This window comes from Panicum virgatum, chromosome 5N (assembly GCF_016808335.1).
Source record: "Panicum virgatum strain AP13 chromosome 5N, P.virgatum_v5, whole genome shotgun sequence".
Classification (NCBI taxonomy): Eukaryota; Viridiplantae; Streptophyta; class Magnoliopsida; order Poales; family Poaceae; genus Panicum; species Panicum virgatum.
The window spans coordinates 39,871,529-39,878,222 of NC_053149.1; the positions used below are offsets into that span (position 1 = coordinate 39,871,529).

The window sequence follows — 6,694 nt, forward strand, 5'->3', positions numbered from 1 at the left end:
TGACTCAGTGTGGTTCTCTAAGTACTATTTTGACAATTAATTTATTTATATGCTTGTTTTGCAATCTTTTATAATAGTAAACAAGTACTCTAAAAATATAAACCCATGTGTACCATTTCTGTATAACAGCATGTTTGTTATAAAAAATAATGAATTGCTTGTGCAATTTACGAAACAAATTTTAACCACTAAATGTAGCCATATTTCAAGAGGGCGCAGTACTTTTCTTTATAGGCTTGAGATTGAATCTAAGAAGTAAATATGTCTTGAAGGCCAGCCAGATCCTACGGTCATGCTCTCCGGATCCAGATGGTGAAATAAAGCAAATGCTAATTTGCATGGCTTTAAGCGGTGCTAAATGCACGATGCAACTTCAACGCTTCAAACAGGCATCCGACTGCATCCATGAGGTACCTCTTTATACATGCTTCTCTCTTTTGTTGTCTTTTTCTCCCAATATCAAATGTCTTAGGTGATTTTTATGAAGTTTAAGTTGATGTCCTAAAAGTAAGAGAATGTACCGAAGATATAACTTCATTCATGCCGGTTTCTAGACCTCATCAATGCAGACCATAGAGCCGGCACAACATAACCAACGTGGGTGAGGGTGGGTATATGTGCTAGCACCCAAAATGGCACGGATATTCGACTATCTCTGCTTGTGCTTGTTTAGACTCAACATGGACTATGACGTACTTGAACCAGCTCTAAATTAGGGCATGTTTTCGTATATGTGCCAATTCGGCAGTGAAGTGTGACATTAGGTTCAATTTGAATATGACCCATGAGTGTTGTGTGCACATTTTTAAGTACCATCTTGCTAGATGAGTAAAAGTGGACTCAACTTATAATTTTTTTATCCTCTACCCATAGCTCCTATAGGTTAACCCTTTTACACAAAATGAGGATGAAAGTTTAAATAGGGTGTAGTCGAATTCGTCCCTTAGAAGGGTTGGACAGTGCGATCTTCGAGGACATGGTGTTACAAGTGGTATCAATACCAACCCTCGCGGTTGCACATATGGGTCAATGTGCAAGCATATGGTGCATGATGCTCGTGGGCCTGTGTGGGACACATGGTATGGCAATGCTTGTGGGCTTGTGTGAGACACACGACATGGCATATGGGCTAAGAGGGGATGTTCCTGGATATGGTCAATATGCGGGCATACGGCGCATGGTGTGTGCAGATCCGGATGAAACACACATTATAGTATATGGTGCCGGCCTAGACGTATATGGTCGTCAAGTTGGATCGAAAAGGACATCAGGTCCTTTGAGGAGGTGTATGTGACACCCGGTCTAATTTAGTTGTGGCTCATAAGTGCTGTGTGCACATATTAATGCCACTTCTAGTGGAGGTTTCTGAGGAATGTTGAGTACTCCATCCTGTCTGTGATGAGTGAATTGTCAACCGTGCGGTGTGATCGTGTGCTTGGTCTTTGGATTATGGGTACACGGGCATCGAGTGTCGACGGAGAGTTGCCATGGAGGAGCTCAGGCCGGTCGGAAGCTGTGGCGTCCACTCTTAGATCGAGGACGCAAGCGACGACGGAAGGCGGGTTTCTTGGTTTGCGCCACAAAACCAAGCAGGCGGACGACGGTTGAAGACGCCAAGTCGTGGAGGCACGGGCGTCGGTCTCGGGACTGACGGAGGTGACGGGCGTCGACGGCGTCTAGGGCCTCGCTGCGGGCGAGGAGGTGATGGGCGTCGGGCGGTGTCTAGGGCCGTCAGAAGGCCGAGGTGGGAACAGCGTCTAGGGCCACGGCGTGGAGGCGGGAATCTTACCACGCGAGGGGTTTTGGCGGTTTTCTCAAAACCGACCATCTACCCGGGTTTCACGGACCTTCCAAAACCGTGGACCAAATCTTCATCAAGATGGCGGCATCGTGGAGAAGACTTCGTTCCGAAGAAAGAACCTCAGCCGTCAGATGGGATCGTGTACAGGGGGATGCTGCAGACCAACCGGTCTGACTGGTCCCTAGCACCGGTCTGACCGGTCTAACCAACCGGTCTGACCGGTCCATGGAACTGGTCTGACCAGTCTCCGCGGGTATAAATACCCCTTCACTTGTTTTAGGTTAGGGTGGCTTTTGTATCTTGTCCGTGGATTGTTCTGTTCCTCCCAGGCCGCCGCCCCTTTGTCTCTCTCCCCGTTCTTCTCTTTAGAGTAGGATTTGATTATGGATTTGTGAGACTTTGTATTGGATTTGATTGGGAAAGGAGGCCCCATCCCTCTTGTGCTCTTTTGTGATGGATTTTCATTTCGTTTTTGGTGCACATGATCGTGACGGTTCGTAGAGCTCTTTGTAGTGATTCTCGTACCCCTAGCCTCGTCCCAAATCCTCTGGATCATGAGTTCTCACGAATTGAAGTTTTTGAGTTCTTGAGAAAACCCCAATCCTTCTTGATCTTTTCTTAAATTCTCAAGTTTCTTTGATCTTTTGGGAAAGATCTCTTGGGTATATGTTCGCAGGTTAGTTGCGGAGGTATCCTCCAAGTTTCACTAGATTTCGACTTCGTTTGCTCAAGATTCCTCTTTTGAAGTCTTGTTCACGGGTTTCTCTGGGTGGCACCAGTCAGACCGGACGACAAGACCGGTCAGACCGGTCTAGACCAGTTCAGGCCACGACCGGTCAGATCGGTCCATTGCACCGGTCAGACCGGTCCAGGCAGTCGAGTTCTGCGATTTGTATCGTGTTGGCTCTTTTGCTTCCGCGCAGCTTCCTAGGGCTTTTCGCTAGGAGATAGCTAATCCATAGCTACTCTATCATATCCTAGGTTCGAGGGCTTGTGGTGATTTTTGGGATATAGGCCGACGGATCGATTTTGAAAGAAATTTTGATCGGCTCCCATTCACCCCCCTGGTCGCCGGTTTCGGTCCCTCAATTAGTATCGGAGCTTGGTTGAAGTTTTCAGTACCTTAACCGGTTCGAAAACTACTTGGCGACCATGGCGAGTCTTGGGGAAGATCCCGGTGTTCGACAAGGAGTCGCTCAAGAAGCGCTTCCAGTACAAGGTCAAGAAGCGGGAGAAGGCCTTTCTGGCGCAGCTCAGCGACCTCGACAAGAGCTCCGACACCGACCGCTCTTCTTCACCGACCTCCGACGATGACGAAAAGAAGAAGAAGAAGCGGGACAAGGAAGCCACCAGCTTTATCGGCCTGTGCTTGGTGGCTGGACGGCGCAAGGGTTTCTGCACCATGGCGGGCGAAGCCGATGGTGCTCGTGCGTCTTCAGGTGGACATGCTACACCGACGCACGTTGACTCTTCTCCTGGATCCGAGAGCGATTCAGAGGTAAACTCCATGATCGACCTGCTAGATACAGAGGTTAGGGAGTTGTACGCTGCTCTCGACAACCAGAAAAGGCTGCTTAAGGAAGTAGCTAGAGAGCGTAGAAAGCTTAGGGCTGAGCTGGCTTGTGCTAGGGAGAAATCTAGTGAGGATGAGTGCGCTGGCTGCATATCTCACATGAACGATCTTGTTGCTCTCCGTGCCAAGCATGATGAGAACGTCGCGAACTTAGATGTTGCTAAGACTTCGCTTGCTGACGTGTCTCATGAGCTCGCTAAGGCCAAGCATGAACTTGAACTGGTTAAGGACGCTCCTATTGTTAGCGATGTGCTTGAATGTGATGAGTGTCCTATCTTTAAGTCCGATCTAGCTTCGTTGCAGTCCAAGTTTGCTACTGTTATGTGCAAGCTAGATGAGATGAAGTCTAGGCCAGTTCTGCTTGGTGCTTGCAAGCTTTGTCCCACTCTTAGGTCGGAGCTAGATGAGAAGAACACTTTGGTTAAGTCTTTAGGGAAGACTAAGGTCGTGGAGTCTAGCCCACCTATTGACTGCTCTGTTTGCCCTAGTTTGATCTCTGATTTGGATAATCTTGAGGTAGAGAAAGCCAACCTGGAGAATGAGAATACCTATCTTAGGGCGATTCTTAGTTGGGTTTCTGCTAGTGAGCCGCAGTTGGGCATGATGATCAAGCAGTTTAAGCGTGGTGATGGGTTTGGGGTCGGTTACACATACACGAAGTCAGACTTTGACAAATTGTATGGTAAGATCGGCAAGGCTGCTGGAAACACTGCTAGTACGAGCACGCAACCTTCGATTGTTGACCCCGCGGATGGTGTCCTTAAAGAACCACCGAAAGCACCTCCACAGAAGCAGGTTTGGGTTCCAAAGCCCAATGAGCTAAGGAATCCCCTCGATGTGCTCCCTGCTGCCACAGCCCAGGTTGCCCAGAAGAAGGGGGTTGCTCCTCCCCGTCCGCAGGCTAGGCCTCCACCTCCCAAGAGAGAGGTGAGGTACCACTGCGAGTACTGTGACAGAGAAGGTCACTTGGAGGAGTTTTGCTTTAGGAGGAAGCAGGCTGTGAGCCGTGAGCAGGAGAGATGGAACTCGGACATGTACTATGCTCGGGTGCATGGTCCTCCTCGGCGTGATGGTAGGCAAGTTGCTAGGGCGCGCCGTGTAGGTGGAGGTCAGGGAGACGGTGGTGGTTATAGTGTTCCAGCGGGTGGTCGCTTTGCCGGTCGTGCTCCTGGTCGTTTTTAATATGGCTATGGACCACGGGACCGAGGCTTTGGAGGAGGTTACGATGCACTACGCTTTCCTCGCGGTGGTGTTCGTCAGCCTCGTGGTAGACGGGACAGGGGATACGCTTTGCCTGACTTTGCTTACCCTTCTGTAGAGCAAATGGCTCGCCACTGGTTTGCTTCTCACTTTGCTAACCCCAGTGTCGAGACGTTTGCTCCCCCTATGTCTCGTTGGTGATGCAGGTTGGTGGCTTGGAGAACAAGTGCTCCATGGATCTTGGTCTTATGCAGGTTTGATCAAGAATTGATGGTTCTCCAAGGCTGATGGATAGCCCATGGTGGCGTTTGTATCCTATGTATATTTGAGTTTGTCCTTTGAGTTCTTTGTACATTCTCTGTTTGTGTAGCTTTTGCTCCTTAGTTCTGGTGGCTAGCTCAAGTATCTCCTTCATATCATCTTGCTACAGTGTTCATACTGTTGAGTGCCTTTAGATTATCCTAGGGATATCTTTTGTCTTGATATGTTCTAGAGTGTCTTTTGGTATACCCTTGCATGTAGCTTGACTAACACCTAATGATATGCTTGAGTTTTGCTCTGGATCTTTAGTGTTTGCTATTTCCTTGTGTCCTAGCTTCTCTTATGCTAGGTATCACTTGTTGAGGGGGAGCTCTACCTCAGGTGCTGATGATGGTCTGGAGTTACTGCGCAGGCTGCAGGCTCCATCCCCTTCCTACTTCGACTACATGGATTTGGTCGAACAGGAGGTGGACCCGCTGAGGACGCTGGGGAGGTGACCTCGAGCTTGCTATGCTCTAGGTCCTGCGGGATCTTCATCGAGGTATGTAAGTGTTTGACTTGTACGATTTCTTCCCAGGATAGACTTGTGGTTTTCTGATTGTTACCTTTTCATGGTACCCAGTTGGTTCCATTTTGGTCTAGTCTTGTGTGTCTTTGAGCCTATGTATTTGCTGAGTACTTCATTTGCTTAGCTTTTGGCTTGTCTTTGTCTTTCTCTTAGTTTTAGCTTGGTTAGTTGCATTGTACATGTTTGCATTTTGCATTGCTTCACTGCACTGGCATTCTTGTATACACTGTTATGATCTTCTAGTGCTTGCTAGTGTAGTTTCTTAGACTTGATCATGTATAGCTTGCTCCACAGTATATGTCATATCATCTGAGTTAAGTTTTTTTTATTTGAAAATCTGAAAACATGATCACCCTGTCTTGGCTACTAGCATGTTAGGGCGTGTTGATATGCTTTGCTATCTTATTCATGCTAGTGTAGCCTTTCGTTCAGCAATTTATACGTGAAATGATATAAATTTGATAAAATTGCTTAAACTGTTCTTGAAATGGATTGAAAAGATCCAGGTGGGATTGCTTGTCACACTGATCGAGCTTTCGGGACGGCTCACTTTGCACTTGTGAGAACCCGGGCAAGTTTGTGCATGACTGAAACGAGTGTCTTAAGCTTCTGATTGTCTTTGGCATAGGCTTGGCCTCGTTGCTAAGTAAAGCATGACAGGCTTTCAACCCCTGGCATTAAGAATTGCTTCATATAATTTGATTGAAAAATGAATGTTTGCAATATGCTATGGCTGGTTTGGCTCACCTGTATGAGTATGATTAGCACTGCTTTCCTTTCCCTACTTGTTAGTGCTAGATCATGGGTGATGCTTTTATTTCTCCTAAACTGAACTTGCCTAGCTCTAAACTGATTTGATATACCCTGTTGAGCTAGATGCAGGTCTTGTTTATGAATGCACACGTGCTTGTGACTAGATGTTGCTCATATCCTTGTATCCCTGAATGCTTTACTTACACCTCCTGCATTGCATTCATTGCATAGCATCTGTTCCAGGGGGAGTCTTAGTTTCAGGGGGAGCTTTAGGTTTGTTTAGGCTTGATGTGTGCATGTGCCAACAAGGGGGAGAATTTTTGGGAGAAGTGATCGAAAAAGGGGGAGACTTATTTGATTTTTGAAAAAACTTGTTGTGCACAGGGCTTTGATAGTGCATCATTTTGGGAGAGTTGCACTTGTGAGAGGGAAAAGCTTTGCTTGGGGAGTGTCTGCTTTGTTTCTAGCTCTTGAGTTTTCCTCATTTTCCCTTCTCTTCCAGCATGACTATGTCGAGCGTTACCTCTGTCTTTGAGGA

General features: G+C 47.4%; 1 protein-coding gene across 3 annotated transcripts in view; it reads left to right on the forward strand.

The window, feature by feature from the left end:
- LOC120676307 (70 kDa peptidyl-prolyl isomerase-like) overlaps positions 1-5,686 on the forward strand; it is a 44,130-nt gene extending 38,444 nt beyond the window's left edge. For all 3 annotated transcript variants that reach the window (XM_039957542.1, XM_039957544.1, XM_039957543.1), the window contains 2 exons: positions 273-410; positions 5,248-5,686. The gene's annotated coding sequence lies outside the window, so the exon portion shown is untranslated. The remainder of the gene's footprint in view (positions 1-272; positions 411-5,247) is intronic.
- Positions 5,687-6,694: the final 1,008 nt, after the last annotated feature.